Source organism: Diabrotica undecimpunctata, chromosome 1 (genome assembly GCF_040954645.1).
Source record: "Diabrotica undecimpunctata isolate CICGRU chromosome 1, icDiaUnde3, whole genome shotgun sequence".
Lineage (NCBI taxonomy): Eukaryota > Metazoa > Arthropoda > Insecta > Coleoptera > Chrysomelidae > Diabrotica > Diabrotica undecimpunctata.
This window is the reverse complement of record NC_092803.1, coordinates 21,643,630-21,660,914: the sequence shown is the minus strand read 5'-3', so window position 1 is coordinate 21,660,914 and position 17,285 is coordinate 21,643,630. Positions and strand designations below refer to the sequence as shown.

At 31.4% G+C, this 17,285-nt stretch overlaps 1 protein-coding gene across 5 annotated transcripts in view; it reads left to right on the top strand.

Moving 5' to 3' along the window:
* Nucleotides 1-17,285, top strand: part of rdgA (retinal degeneration A) — a 604,783-nt gene that overhangs the window by 21,249 nt on the left and 566,249 nt on the right. For 4 of the 5 annotated variants that reach the window (XM_072538849.1, XM_072538841.1, XM_072538854.1 and 1 more), the window contains exon 1: nucleotides 13,570-13,676. The exons of the other annotated variant lie outside the window; for it this stretch is intronic. The gene's annotated coding sequence lies outside the window, so the exon portion shown is untranslated. Of the gene's footprint in view, nucleotides 1-13,569; nucleotides 13,677-17,285 lie in introns of those variants that run through there. 5 annotated transcript variants of the gene reach the window in all.

Here is a 17,285-nt window from a genome sequence, read left to right as displayed (position 1 = left end):
TCAAGATCACAAAACATTTAGCGAAAAGAACTGGCAATAGATGGTCCACCAGAATTACACTGCGGTATCCAAAAGGCGTCAAGAGACCAAGGAGACGTCTAAATTTACGATGAGACTATGACATAACGAAACAAGTATGGTACAAAAAAAGACGACTATGTAAGAGAGGCTGCAACATAATCGGTAGCATATATATATATATATATATATATATATATATATATATATATATATATTTATATGGAAAAAGACAGTTAAGATTTGATTTCACGTATAGTGCATCTGTATATCCGCTTATACGTATTTCACTCTAAAAGGGATCATCAGAACGGCTATTCCTTTCTTTCTGTCTTTTTCCTTTTATTCCGGTATACTCTTTATGGGTACTAGAAACCAATTCGCTAAGGATTTTTGCTTAGTTGAGGAGGTATGTTGTGGAATGCAATTTTAGATTCCCTATGTCTTTAATAACATCCTTATCAACGTCTGTTTTGCCTTGCAATTCTTAGAAGGCACAGATTAAAGCAAAAATCTGAATTTGGTTTCGAAAAATTAGTTTACCGATACATATCTATATATATATATATATATATATATATATATATATATATATATATATATATATTGTAATGATGTATTATTTGTGAATGATGAGCAATGAGTGTTTTTAATAATATATATAGGGTTTTTATCGCGGTTCTCAAAGAATTAGTTTGTAAGCACTTTTTTAAATTATCTTTATTATATCTATTATGAAACACACATATATATCTAACATAACCAATGTAAAATTTAAAATAAACTATCTTTAAATTTAAAATTCTTATGAAACTAATTAAATTATATAGATAATGTAAATTTTAAACAAACTATCTTTAAAATTGAAATTCTTATGATACTAACTAAATTATATTAACAAAATTTTGTACCTTTCTTTCACTGAATGCCTAAATGAAACTGTTCTCCACTATATAGATTTTAATCATCACTCAATGTCTTCGTTCTCAGCCTCGGTTATCCTTGTTTTTGTGAAATTACTTTTTCCAATTATCAGCTTCCATCAATTTAAAATATTTTTCTTCTTAGCAGCATTTATAGTTATTCTTCTTTTCAATATACCAATATCCAATCACCAAATATTATATAATTTTAATTTTCAATTGATACTTTCTTCCATTATCCAATTACCATTTTTACATAACATAATTTTTAATCTTCAATAATATTATCTTTATATTGTTTATTAATCTTCATGAAACTTATATATTGTACATTTAGACCTTCTGACTGACTATCTTGAACTTACTGAACAATTGACTTCACTAACTAAATGTGTCTATCTTCTAACTAACTTTCTTACTAACTGACTGGCTATCTGACTGAACTATTTTGAATCAAAATCACCGAGTATTTATACCCTTTTTAATGTTCCAGAACCATCTGGCAAGAAATCTTATTCGATTTGTTCCATTTCCTACATATCTGAATCTTCTGGAATAGTCCATTTTTGAAATAGGTTATCTTCGGTGATCTAGACTATTCCTTAATTTTCTATCGAGAATTTTATCGACATTTAGGCTTTTCAGATCAGAATATAAACTTAAATCAGTAACTTAAACACTCTAATTTAATAAAATACACATTTTAAACAACATATAACCCTACTTTATATTCGTAATAATTATTTAAAATGTCATTTGAGTGTATAGTTGGTTGCCTATGCACATGGCTCACTTAAATATATTTACAATATTATAATTATTAAAATAAAACTTTTTACACTTATTATATGCTAATTTCTTAAGAATACCCTCATATAAATAATTTTTATAAAATTCTCTAGTATATAACTTATTAAAATAACCAAATACTTTTTATATCTAATATTATCTAGTATATAACTTATAAATTATTTTCTTTAAACACTATTTTTCTCTCTCCCACATTCATATCATTTCAATATATATATATATATATATATATATATATATATATATATATATATATATATATATATATATATATATATATATATATATAAATATTCAATTGCATTTCCTTTCAATTAGAACTCCACCATTGTTTTCTACACATGCTCTGAGTTATTGAACTCTCATCGGGAATGCTTGGCAGAGAGTGAAAGCTCGACGCAGTTTAACCCGCAAGTCTGGTCTGTTTGATACTAATTTTTGTAATAATATTAATTATAGCTTCTACTAACCGCGGAAATATTTCCGAACATTTATATTTATTGATTTATTGATAACTGCAAGCCAGAGTTGTTTGTTTCTGTTTGCCACTTTTAAGAGTTTTCCTCTACAGTTTCTCTTTATAATTCGGAATTTATTGATTTTCTCTATAAACTATTTTAGTATTTTTATTTAATAGTTGTAATTATTTTGAATTTTATGTTCTGCACACTAGAATTTTAATTTATTTAAATAAAACCAAAATCTTTCTTTTAGCCGAAGCTGTATAATATGCTAACCTTCCTCTATCAAGTATCAATTTCCCCACATACTCTATTATTCTACAATTTGAGCAATGCTGCTTGATCATGACGACATAAAATTACACATTAAATCAATAACCAGTGACTAAATTTACTGAAATAATCTTATAGTTATTCTGCTCCTTCGTAGCTCTCTAGCCTTATAAGGAATAATTGTAGCATGAAGTGTTACCCCTTTTCAACATCAAAATAGTTCCTCCAGTGGTCCTTTACGATCTACGTGCAGATACTTCTTTGTTAACTGCTAATACATATTAGCCATTCCACTGTCGTCAAAAGGGGTTAACTGGGACCTTAGCTGTCTTTATTGTCCAGAATAACCAAGCGGACGAAGTGTCCGAGATGATATGAGGATAGTCCTTGGAAGATTAAGTGGTGGTAGTTTGGCATTAGAGCTCAAGATCGGTGATGTTTAATGTGTGAATTGGGTAGAAGCTAGAATTACAGGATGTCTTATCGGACTGTGGAGCATTAATATTATGTATATCGTATATATATATATACACACACATATATATATATATATATATATATATATATATATATATACATATATATATATATATATATATATATATATATATATATATATATATATATATATATATATATATATAATATAGCTAAGATTAATACTGTAACAAGAATTATTATTAAACTCAACAGTCTTCCGGGTTAAACCGTGTTGATTGTCATTGCGCCGAACTTTCGACATCCTCTTTGATGTCTTATTCAGGGTTTCCGAGTTCTAAGTTTCCTGAGCCCCCTGACACTACTACACTGATCACTAACCAATGCATTACTGGTACTGGGAACGGAGGACGGTTCATTTATACCGTCGATGGTGACATGGTTTGGGTGGAGATTGGCGTGGGAGTTAGCGTGGAGATTGGTGCGGGAATTGGCTCGGGGATTGGCACATTTATGACAGCAGGGGGGAGGATGGGGAAGGAAGGGATAAATATATATATATATATATATATATATATATATATATATATATATATATATATATAATAAATAAACATCAAACAGATAGTGACCATAGAGTAATCAGAGCAAAAACTGTTCTAGATCTGAAACTAGAAGAAAGAATAAAATGAATCACAAAACCAAGAGTAACCGGTTTAAATATTAACAATCTAAAAGAAAACTCAGATTACTACCAAAGGACAATTGATGAAAGAATATTATGACCAAATCGACAGCTCTCAATTAACGCAAATCATCCTTGATAGTACCAAAGAAATCGGAGGCCCGCAACAACAAAATAAACATAGTAAACTTCTTCTTCTTCTTCTTCGCGCGACTAGTCTTACTCCTGTTTGTCTGCCTCTTATTCTGTATCAGTCGTTGTTGACTGTACATTATCTTTCCACCTTTTTGGCGGCCTTCCAACGGGTCTTCTGCTATACGGCTTGTTGTTTTTACAGATGTTCGCTAATCTATCTGGTCCCATTCGGTTTACATATTCGTTCCAGTTTTTTTTTCTTGTTTTTATCCACCTGCTAATATTTTGAATTTTGCATTGTTCGCGTATACTTCTATTGGTTTGTCTGTCTCTTAATGATATGCCCGCTATTGATCTTAATACTTTCATTTCGATATTGTTGATTTGTTGTTTTGTCTTTCTTGTATCGGTCCTTGTCTCCGCTGCATATGTTAGGATTGGTCTTACTGTTGTCTTGTATACTTTCATTTTGCTTTCCATGGTCAGATATTTGTTTCTCCATATGGTTTCTCGGAGGCAACCACTTACTCTTGCCGCTTTTGATGCTTGCCTTGTGGTCTCTGTTTTTATATCCCTGTCACTAGTGATTTCTACTCCTAGGTAATTGAATTTCATTACTTGTTCTACAATTTTGCCGTCTATTTCTAGTATGCATCTACGCGGCTCGTTACTGATCACTATATATTTAGTTTTTTTCTACTGATATTCTCATATTAAGTTTGTTTGCTGTGATATTGAAGGTGTGGAGCTGCCTTTTTAGGTTATCTTCGTTATCAGCAATTAGTACTGCATCATCGGCATAGCATAGTAGCGTGATTTTATGCGCTCCCATGTGGTATCCGTGTCGTTTTCTTACTTCGTGAATTATTTGATTCATCACCATATTGAATAACAATGGGCTGAGCGAGTCTCCTTGGCGGATTCCTTCTTTTAGTTCTATCCATTCTGCTACCCCTGTTGGCATTATAACTCTGGTCTTATTGTTCTTGTTAATTTCATTAATTGTCCTTATTATCTGATGGTCTATTTGTTCAGCTTGTAATAAATTTAATTTCGCTTCACCCCGTCAAAAGCACTTTTTAAATCTTTAAAGCACATGTATGCTGGTTTTCCATATTCAATAGACTTCTCTATTATTTGTCTGATAATAAACATTGCGTCTATTGTGCTGCGGTTCTTTCGGAAGCCTTGTTGTTTATCTGCCATGTTCGCTTTTTCCTCGATTTTATCTTTGTATGACTGCCGTCATTATTTTTATCATGTATTCACATGATATACGTTTCCAAGTTTTCGGACCAGTATGTGTAGTAGTTTCTGTACGTTTTGATTTGATCTTTATTGGAAACCTCTACAATATGGCAGTAAAGAAAATATTTAAAAAAAACTGCTATATGTTTAATATGTTGCAACGATTTTATACTACCAACAAATAATATATTTGAACATAATTTTTATGGAGCAACGTTCGTTAATCACGTTCGAACAAAAATCAATGCCAATTCAGACAACACAAGGTTCAATTACTTGTAATGATACGATACAAGTTATAATACACCTTTTTTTTACATAAATAGTATAATTTATTTTATAGCTAAAACATGCTATATAAATACTGACTGTATCTAAGGTACAAAACAAGGTAATTGTAGGTATATGAATTTTGTATGCTTGTATCAATTAAGGCATGTAATTTGTTTATACGAGGTACATTGTCGATAAAAGTTTTCCTTTCATTGTACATCATTGATCAGGCGTTTAATTTTATGTTATCGCTGTCGAACAACGATGCCAAATCATTCGGCAGTCGAAGGTTTTGGAAAATTTAAAAACAAGGCAAAATAAGATTAGTTTATAATACTCACAATAAAATAACAAAAGACAAAACAATAAAAAATGTCAACAATTTTTTGAAAATGCAGAATTTTAAAGGAAACAAAACTGTAAAAGCAATGACTATATTAGGTTTTTTTGGTAAAACTGTAGTCTATCAAATAAAATACAAGTCTGAAAACAAAAAAATGTTATATCGTTTAGATAATAACAGAATTAGTAGAAAGAAAAGTTACTTAGTGGTAATTATCGAAAATATATAAAAAGCTTTATCTTTTACGTTCCTCCGAGCTATTTTTTTAGGTTCTGGTAGTTTCTCCTTCTTCTTAAGATGCCTTCTACATTACTGAAGGTTGGCTATAACTACAGCAAATTGCTCTCTATCTTGAGCTGTTCTTAGTATCGAATGTGTGTCCATGCCTGTCTAGTTTCTTAAATTCTTCAACCAGGAGCATTTTCTTGTTCCTGGACCTCTTCTTCCTTCCACTTTTCCTTCCATTATAAGTCGTAGGAAGTTGTATTTTTCTCCTCTGTAAATATGTCCTAGATAACTCGTTTTTATGTTTTTTACAATATTTAGGAGTTCTCTCTCAGTACCCATTCTTCTTAGCACCTCGTTGTTAGTTGTTCTCCACGCAGAATAATTTGAGCAAAAATCTTTATCTGTGTTTCAATGCGTCCATTGCAGCTTTTAATTTGTGGAAATAATTTAAATGTTTCTGGAACGATTATCTATCTTTTTAAATCTTTTTTCGACACTTTAATTTTTTTTACCTTTTTGAATAGGTATTCTTTATACGATTTTTTTATATTTTCCCGAATCTTCGTTAATGGCGTCTAGATTCAAAATAATCTATCTTATATGAAAGCTTATCAGCTTTCTACAGAATAGTTGTTTTGCATAGCACAATCTCAATACACAACAATAATTAGTTTTTAAAGCTATTAATCTAAATGTAATATGTATTTATAAATACAATTTATTAACATATAATATATTATGATGAAATTGTGTAAGAAATCAAAACATAAACAAAATTCTTACTTTAAAAAAGCGGCAACACTTTAAACAATTTTGCCACACGCTGAACTGTCAAAAAATTTGAAATATTCCCATATCAGTTGCGTACAATTGTCTAATATATTTAATTAAAATTATTATTTTGTGGAATATGTCTTAAAGAGTTATTTCATAAAATTTATATTATTAATAATAACAAATGTTTTTGGTTATTTAATCAATTTAATTCTAAAATTCCCAATATAATGATGATTACATTTTTCTGATTATTATACCATGTTGACGAGATCGAGATCGAGAAAGATCGAGCAGTTCCGTATGAGTTTCGATTATTAGCTGTGTTAGAAAAATTTGAACTCTAAGGTTAACGTTCTGGAAATTTTAAATAGAAGTGACGTCACTTTATATAAATTGTGACGTAGACTCATTTTTATATGAAAAATACTATATAATACTTTTATTTTAAGGTTATTGCAATTATTGGAATATGTGGAGCTTGTAGCAAATATGAGTTAAAAAATCTTAAAATTTGTGAGATTGATGATTTAAAATATGTAGATCTTTCGTTATTTCCGGAAATTTCTATAAAATCTGCAAACAATATATAGAAATTCGACTACAGATTAGCGATCCGCAAATAAATCAATTTTTTCTTAATTATCAAAGAGGTAAATGTACAAAACAGGTGGTAGTATTAAACAAAATAGGCGGTGTTGCTAAACAAATAGCCGAATATTTAAAGTTACCAGATCCCAAAATGTATACAGGTCACTGTTTAAGACGAACTTCTGCCACTATTTTGGTAGATGCCGGTGGTGATTTAAAGGCTCTTAAACGACATGGCGGATGGAAATCTTTAACAACGGCGGAAGGGTATGTCGATGAGTCAATAAATAATAAGACGTCATCAGCTAATAGAATTATATAGAATTGAAAGTAATTTACAGACCTACATACACTGAAAATACCAATGTTCAAAAAGAACACACCGTACAGTTTACGTCATCTCATCATTCACCAAGTATTATTGAACAACCTCCAAACTCGGATAAGGGTATAGTTATAAATAATTGCCAACATTTTACAGTTAATTATTATGAATAAATGTTTAATTTAAATTGTTCCCGAATTTTGTTAAATAAATAAAAGTTACTTGTTATACTTTTTATTTTTATAAATGAAAATAATCGTAGAAAAGCTATAGTACACCACTTGAGTTGTAAGCTTATTACATGCTTGTAAAATTACTGCGCTCGCTGCTACGCGGCTCGCGCACAACAGTTTTACTCGCATGTAATAAGCTTCTTACAACTCTCGTTATTTAATATACTATCATATAATGATAATGTCTATTTATCATTATATAATCATCGTTTGAATGTGAATCCCTAAGGAACGCATTTTTATCCCAAAAATATAGATTACCACTACAAATTAATAACTTTATGTTCACTTTGTTATACGATACTGAATTCCTAAATCTTCTTATATGTGGAACACGAAATTTTATATGAAATTGAAAGATTAAAGGAGACCGGAAAACGCGGAAACATGATTTGTTGTCCGACTGGGGGATTCTCCGGATGGCTAAATAGGCCAGACAAATAATTATTTGGGTCAAAGAATTCAGAAGACATTAGAGACAGGGTAATGGAAAGAACCATAAAACCGGTAGGCGAACTTGCCGAAGATTTACGGGGTCTTAACCAAATTTATGGGGAAGGCTTTTTGATGAAAAAGTAGGAGTACGCAGAAATAACTAAAAAGATACAATTTTTAAAACTTCAACGAAATTTGATAATAAATCTACGACGATGTTTCGGTTTTATTGTATTTTACTCAAGTAAAAGCAAAAGCATACATAGATCTACTTTAACACTATTATTTCCAAGTTTCAATTTGCGGTTGTTTTTAATGATCACTAGAACACTTGCTACAGAAAGAAAAAGTCAAATTCTGGTATTATATGCTAAAAAGTTACAAAGTAGATATATTTTATTAAGTTAAATATTTTATAAAAAAATTGCATTAGACCTAAACTTTCTTACTTTACCTGTATTTACTTTCCAACCCTGTGTGATGATATTTATTTAACTGCTGTCTTTTGTCTTTATTCAATTTATAATGTCTTTATTAAAAGGTTCTTATTTTAATTTATTAAAAAGCACGATAACTTATAATAATTTATTTAACTACTCAATAATACATAATTTATTTAAAGGCGAACGTGACAATTAAATCGCAGGCGCGAGTCTTCAGATTTAACTGTCCCTTCCAAATAAAATGTCCTGTTAATATATGCCAGTGCCGTTAGCTAGAACCATCGGCAGCCTTCTTGACTAGCAGCGAAATTATAACGGTAAAGGCAAACGGGGGTATTTTCACATCGGTTCGACCGTTTTTCTGGAAGGTCCCTTCAGGTAAATAGAAGCCTCTCGTAAAATCTAAAACATAAACATGTGAATAAAAACATGTTTACAGGTTAAAACTATGACTTATATTTTTACGTAACACCTGTAAAAAATCCGAAGTAAATCGATTGATTAAGGATAGTTCCTTAACACAAGTATGTAATAAATATTAATTAAAGATTATCAGCAGAATCTTTTTATTTCTAGCAATATATATATATATATATATATATATATATATATATATATATATATATATACATATATATATATATATATATATATATATATATATATATATATATATATATATATATATATATATATAGGGTGATTGATTAGTGTGAGGATGCTCAGTAGATCTGTTATAGTAAAAATTACAAAAAAAAGTTATTGACAAAAATTGTAGGCAGCTTTAAACTCTAAATTTTAAAATTAGTTACAATCTTACAGGGTCTTCCATAAGATGGTGACAGACCAAACTTATGTTTTTTTTTTAACGGAACACCCTGTATTTTATTTTAAATTTGAAATCTGCTTTACTTCCACATTACAACAACGTAAAGTTTTATTATCTTATACCGGGTATTTAAAACGTTATATTCAATATTACCTGAAAATCGTATCAAGTTTAACTCCCTGTATAATTAAAAAGGAGCATAGGAACATTGATCTATTGCAGCCATAGTTTTTACATAATTATTAAAAATTATAAAACATATTCGCTTTCATAATATTCGTTAAATCAAATACAGGGTAAGTCAAAATGCAAGTACATTATTTTCTTGTAATTTTAAATAGAGCACCCTGTATTTTATATCACTATCGAAAAGTACTAATATCGTACTTCAAAAGTACTTCCTATACCTAAAGTTATTAGTTTTCTAGATATTTTTATATTTCCATCAAAGTATTAATTTGGTAGATATTTTAACGTTTACCAATAATTATTGTGAGTTGACCATGATTGATTTGTCAGAAACTAACAGTTTGACATTCTTCTTCTTCTTAACATGCCATACACCAAAGTGCGTAGGCGATTATCTCATTACTAGAATTCTGTTCTTGGCGGCGTGACACAGCTCGCCTGTATTGTGTATTCCTGTCCATTCTTTAATACTCCTTAACCAGGATAATTGTTTGCGGCCGGCTCCTCTCCTACCTTCGATCTTCCCTTGTAGGATTAACTGTGGTATATATTAAGTTTGACATTATTGTTTATTAATTCAATATTGGGGTACACCGTAAATTAGCAACAATTATTATTTAGTAATTCAGTAATTAATTCAATTTAAATTAGCAATAATAAATTTTACTATTGATGAAATGGTAGATATGATCTGGATATTGGGGGAATGCAATAAAAATTCCACGGTTTGGAACATGAACGAAAAAAAACTAGTGTGACAGAGGAAAACGAAATGAGTGAGTTGATGGCAGTTGCAGAAAACCCACACACAGGTATAAGGAGTATTTCCAATGAACAAGAACTTAGTTACTGTGTTCAAAACACTCTATCTAAAAACAAGATACACCTTTATCATATTCAAAAGCACCAAAAATTAAATCATAATGATTTTCAGAAACGAATAGTATTTTGTGAATGGGCCTAGAAAAAATTAAGGAGCGGAGAGATTTTTTTGATTATGTCCTATTTGGTGATGAAGCTACATTCCATCGAAACCGTTCTGTTAATAGGCATAACTTTCACTACTACTCAACAAGTAATCCATACCACATAGTAACACATAGTCAAACAAGATGGTCTCCAAATGTGTGGGGAGGTATCGTCGGTAACCATGTAGTAGGACCATATTTTTTTGAAGATAACTTAAATGGTGAGATTTATTTAGATTTTATCGTAAATCAGTTACTAATATTATTAGAAGAGGTTCCACTTAATATACGTGAACAAATGTGATTTCTACATGTCGGTCCTCCTGCGCACCACAACGAATTAATACGTGGTGAACTTAATGATCAGTTTGGTGAAAGATGGATCGGAAGGGATGGATCGGTAAAGTGGCCCCCAAGGTCACCAGAATTCAATAAAATGGACTCATTTCTTTGGGGTTACGTTAAGAACGAAGTACCCCCAACAACAAGGCATGATATGAAAAATACAATCCGAATTGCATTTCAAAATATTTCTTTACAAATGCTTAGTAATGTAAGCAACTCTTTCAATGACCGCTTTCAAGTATGCATAGATGTTTTGGGAGGTCATTTTGAACACCTTACCTAAGTTAGATAAGATAAAATTACTGTTGTTTTTTTATTTTTCTATGTGTTGTTATTTTTTTTTAATTTTCCGTCGGTTATTTTTTATAAATTTTATTGGAAGTAAATTGTTTTCTTTTATGTGTCGTTATTTCGTTACTAAATTAATAAACAATAATGTCAAACTGTCAGTATCCAGAGGCAAGCGGTCGCCATGTTGCCGGCAGTCGTTTAGCATCATTGCGCGTGTTTAAGTTGTTAGGCAGTTTTTCAATTTCGATGGCTTCACGAATGATTGTCGATTTTAGGGAGCCGATGGGAGCGATGATTTTTGCTTTTTCGAAATTTACTTTGTGGCCTGTCTGAATATGATGTTGGGTAAGGGCTGAAGTAGTATCGGAATATTTGACATATATAGAATGTTCGTAAATACGGTTATGAATTGGTCTGTTTGTCTGTCCTATGTATGTACGTGGGTAACTGGAACAAGGTATCTCCTTTAGACCCCATGGTCTTCATTGGGGATTTGGTCTTTTACCGATCTGATGAGATCGGACAACTTGGAGTGAGTAGTATAACTGGTTTTGATATTTAGAGGGTTAAGAGTTCTATTGATTTTATCAGTGACGCCTTTAATAAAAGCTAGAAAGGTTTTGGGTTGATCCGGCGGCAACGTTTCTTTTTTGGATTGAATGTGGTTTAGATGTTTTTGAATGCTCCTATTGATTTGGGTTTTCTGTTAGCCGGTTTGTAAGAGTGTTTGCCATTAATTTTAGATGACCTGTGATTGTTGTCGCTATGTCTTATGGACCGAGAGACACGAGTGTTGATAACTGAATTGAGTTGGGCGGGGTGATGTGACTGGGCATTAAGATAACGGTTTGTATAAGTAGGTTTCCGGTACACGGTATATGAAAAACTGTGAGGTATGTTTTTTTATAATAAGAACATCAAGGAATGGCAAAGTCGCTTCAGATTCAACTTCCATCGTGAATTGAATACTGGGATGTATTCTATTCAGATTGGAGAGGAAGAGATCTAATGTGTCTTTTCCATGGGGCCAAATGACAAATAAGTCATCAACGTACCGTATCCAGCAGGTGAGTTTGAGATTTAATGAGGACAGGGCTGTTGTTTCGAAATGTTCCATGTAGATATTACCTATTACGGGGGGGGGGGGATCCCATTGGGGCACCTTTGACTTGACTTGAAAAGTATGTATTCGAGATACAGTGTTTTATAAGAGATAATGTGTCTTGGGAGATTTGATATTTCCAAGATGGAAATGGACATTCAGCTTATGGATTTTTGTAAAGCCGTATACCTATTTGGAATTCTGAATGAATTTTCTCTGGGTATAAGAGATTTTTTGATCTCTGGAGGTAGAGTAGACTTGTTTATGCTGGATTTGGTCATTTTTTCTAGATGAGGTGGGATTTTTTGGAACGCGATCGTTTGTATTCTGTGGAATTAAGAAGTTCGATCATTTTGTTAAAATAATTAGAAGAGTTGAAATTGACGGTGGCATTACCTTTGTCGGAAAAAAGGATGACAATGTCAGGATTGTTGTAAAGTTTAAAGAAAGACGCGAGGGCACGTCTTTGTGAAAGACTAATATTTGACGGTGGGAGTTCGGAAGTATGAAGAATTCTGGCGACATCTTGTCTGGCAACTTCGGCTTGGTTGGAAGAAAGATGAGAAATAGCTTCTTCAGTTTGACAAATAATTTTCTCGGTAGGGATGGAAAGAGGAGTGACAGAAAAATTTTAAGCCTTCTTAAGTAAAATAATGATAAGAGGGACCTGGAAGATAACAATATTCATGAGTACGCAATATTGGAGACTGGTTTGGAATTTCCCATACAGCAGACATCAGGCAGAAAATAATATCCTCATACAGTTGAAATAAAGATGAAAAACATTAATTATTGACATTAATATACTCAAAGAACATGAGACTATACTTTTCTATTTAAGACGAATTTCTTTTCAGATTTCCTATAGTTCATTTTTTTAAAAATTTGTTTCATTTCATTCTATACAAGGACAAATAATTCAACCAGAAAATTGAAAAATGTCAAAACAACAGAAACTTAACCTAAACAAAAATAATCTGTTTAAATATTGAAATCCTGAACAAAAATCTGGAAGGAAAAAATAGAAAATCAATCCGTTGCAACATATTACAAGAAATACCTTCAATCAAACTGTCCATCACCCCGTATAGCGACTTCCTTGTCTCACCTGTCTCTTCTCGATCCTGACGTTCCTGCTGGATATCCTCGCGCAGGAGCACCAAAGCCCGCTGCCTCACAACTTACACACAAGTCGCGTTATCCCTCAGTTTCAAAGACCGTTCACCGTCGGCGAGACCATTTTCACGAGATCGTCACGCGAGATCGTAGTTTTCGTATTTTACAGACAATCAACTGACAGATGGGCCTCTCGACAGGTATGAGGTCAATGATTTTCGAGTAGAATAGAGTTTTCATTATTTATGGGGTCAAGGGATGATGGTGTATACAGTGGTGTTGTTGTTTTGGTATCTACGTTATATGGCGATTGGTAAAGGTAGATTTTTTGGCTACAGGAATATTCATGGGAAAATGATATATTATAGATTTTTTTCTATACAAAATCAGTGTTTCAACATTTGATCACAATTGTTCATCTATTGTTTTGTTAATGTATTTAAATATGCTCCATATTTATTAAAATATTGCAAATATATTATCAATTTTTATGTATACATAGTACGAATAAGAAAAAAACGCAATTGAAAAATAAGTAATACTACCACTAAAATAATACCTAAACATCCAAGGTTTAAGTGTTATCACTTAGTAATATAAGAGAACGTTCCGTTAATTTTTTCAATTGACTTCTTGCCAATACGTTAATTTTAATTGCTGATTGAAAATTAAAACAGTAAAAGCTCTAGCTGTTTTCTCATGAAGGTTCTTTTAATAGTAGATCAATCCTATCTGATGTTGACCTATTTTTACTATCATTTTCCTATTTTTCCTAACCTATGTTTTTTATTTCTCTTTGCTTTTATGTATTCATAATTTCGTTTCCTTTACTCTATCTTTAATTTGTCACTTCTACTTGAAGTTTTCTAGTTTATTATCGCTCTGAAGGACGATAATACACTGTAATGTATCTTTTTTACTATATTTTTATTTTTTATCCATACTGTAGTTCACCTGTGGTATAGCCATGGTCTACGGTATGATCGTTCTTTGGTCCCTATATTTTTTTATATAATCCTTCTTTTGAAAATTTTTGTTGACTTGGCATGTGTCACTGTTAAATCCATTATTGACCTAAATGTTTTATTTTGGTTTATCTCGTCATCCTTAAATATTTTTGTTATTCTCGTTAAAATATATTTTCTAGTTTAATTCTGTTTTTCATATCTAATCTTTCAGTACTCCTTGTAACTATTAACTGTAAGAGTATTGGGGTACTGTGGTAAGGCTGATATTATTGTGGTATTTACATTAATGTAAGATGTCAGACGACAACATTTGGCTGCAACAATCTGGTGCTCTACCTCACTATATGTGTATGGTTAGGAAATAGACAAATAATGTGTTTCCCAGAAGATAGATTGCAAGACGTGGCCCCCACGATCACCCGACATGAATCCTTTAGACTATTTCCTGTGGGATCACTTAAAAAACCTCGATTATACAAATAATATAAAAATGCTTATGTAGTATATAAAATAAAATATATAAAATTAAACCTAACAATATTCAGAAATTAAAAGATAGAATTACCACAGCTATAACTAGAATTAAATAGTGAGAGATGTAGCAAAATATATTGCAAAGTTTTAAAAATCGCACGGATTGTTGTAAACGGACAAGATTTTAAGATTCTACTATAATCGTCGTTATTGGAGTTAGAAATACGTATTTACGGTTGATTTCCGCCTTTTTTACCTTTTTATTTATTTTTTTGTATATATTCCAGTTTTCTGACGCCTTATGCCATCCGATACTAATTAATGAACGTTCACTGAACCGTGAGCCCTTATCTTTCACATTGTTCTCCTATCTGATTATATTTATGACTTCTCATTTAAAGTTTTGGGCTCACTTGAAGCTCTCCCGGGATTTTCAATATTGATTTTATACTGTTACAATTAAAGCATTATTATATATGGAAGCGAAATATGGCCACTGATGGAGAAAACCATAAAGACTATGGAAGCAACAGAAATGGATTATTGGAGGAGAGCACAAATCAAAATTAGACAAAGTAAGAAACGAAAGAATTCACGAAATCATGGGCGTTAAACATATAATAACAGAAGACATCAGAATCAACCAACTAAGATGGTACCGGCACGTACAAAGAATGAAAAAAAAAACGTATAAACGTTATAAACTGATTCAAACAAACAAATCTGTGACTGGTGGGTCAAACCTCATCTTCTTGTTTTTCTTAGTCGTATATCGTCTATTTTGGGACATAGGCCTCTTCCAACTCCTTCCATCGATCTTTATCCTGGGCAATATACATCCGATTTGTTCCGATTATTTTTTTGATGTCATCTACCGATCTAATCTGTGGCCTTTCTCTTGGTCGTATACCTTTGTAAGGTCTCCAATGTTGTATTGTAACGTTCCAATGTTCATCATTTTGTCTAGCAGTGTGGTCTGGGAAGGTCCTTTTGAGTATGATAATTTTAATCTACACACTGTAAATTGTTCTTGTCAAGTGATTTAACCTTAAAACTGATTTCCATAAATAAATTCCATAAAAATTTTTTTCCATAAATTTTTTAAAATTATTTTTGTTTCCAATATGTTATATTATATGTTTGTTATAGTATATGACAAACTAATTTTTTGTATTTCTCAAGTCATACAAAATCAATACTGTAACATCTAAACATGTTGAGAAATGATTTAGACATTTACCATTCACTATTAATTTTGTGTTTAAATTATATGATTTTTTAGAAAGATCTTAATCAACTTCAAAGTGAAAGAACATCTTTCAATTTCTGGGTTGCCATTACCATTGTTATGAAAACAATTTACTTTCTATGTTGGTTCTAATCCATGACATTATTAAATTTAAAATAGGTAAGCAACTGATTATATTTTCGGTTTTTGTGTTATTTCTGGCCGTGAGTAGAATATGGTTCAACCATTGGTATTTGCATTGCAGAAGATATCAATCAATGTCTTCTAAAGGTAGTATCGTTATATATATATATATATATATATATATATATATATATATATATATATATATATATATATATATATATATATATATATATATATATATATATATATATATATATATATATATATATATATATTTAGGGATTCTACAGTATTCACTGCCTTCCCTCGCTCAATCGTTTCCATCTCTCTCTGTTGTTCCATTCTCCATTGTTTAGTCCTCTCTTACTCATCGCGTCGTCTACTTCTTTCCTCCAGGATTTTCGGGGTCGTCCTCTTTTCCTCCTTCCTATGGGGCTCCATTCGGTTATTCTCTTTATCCATCTGCTGTCGCTAGCTCTTTTTACATGTCCATACCACTTTAGTCTTTTTTGTTCTATATATGTTAGTATGTCTGTTTCTATTGATGTTCTTTGCTTTATTTCGTCATTACTTCTCCTATCCATTCTTGTTACTCTGCAGCATCTTCGCAGTCATTCCATCTCTGTTGCTATTATCTCACTGCTGTTTTTCTTATGATCCAATTTTCGGCCCCATATGTCATAATACTTCGCACTAATGTTTTATAAATCTGCGTTTTTGTCTTCATATTTAGGTGTCTATCCCACCATACTGAGTTAAGTTGTCGGATTGCTGTTCTTGTTTGTCCTAATCTTTGTGTAATTTCTTCCTCTGTTGTTGCCTTTTTCGTGATTATAAACCCCAGGTATTTGAATTTATCCTTTCCTTTGATTGTTACGTTGTCATCAATCTGTAGATCTTCTATGTCTTCTTCACTTGTAGATAGGTACTCTGTTTTCGCGAGGTTAATATCTAGGCCAGCCTTGGTATATTCTTCTTGTAGTTTCTTCATC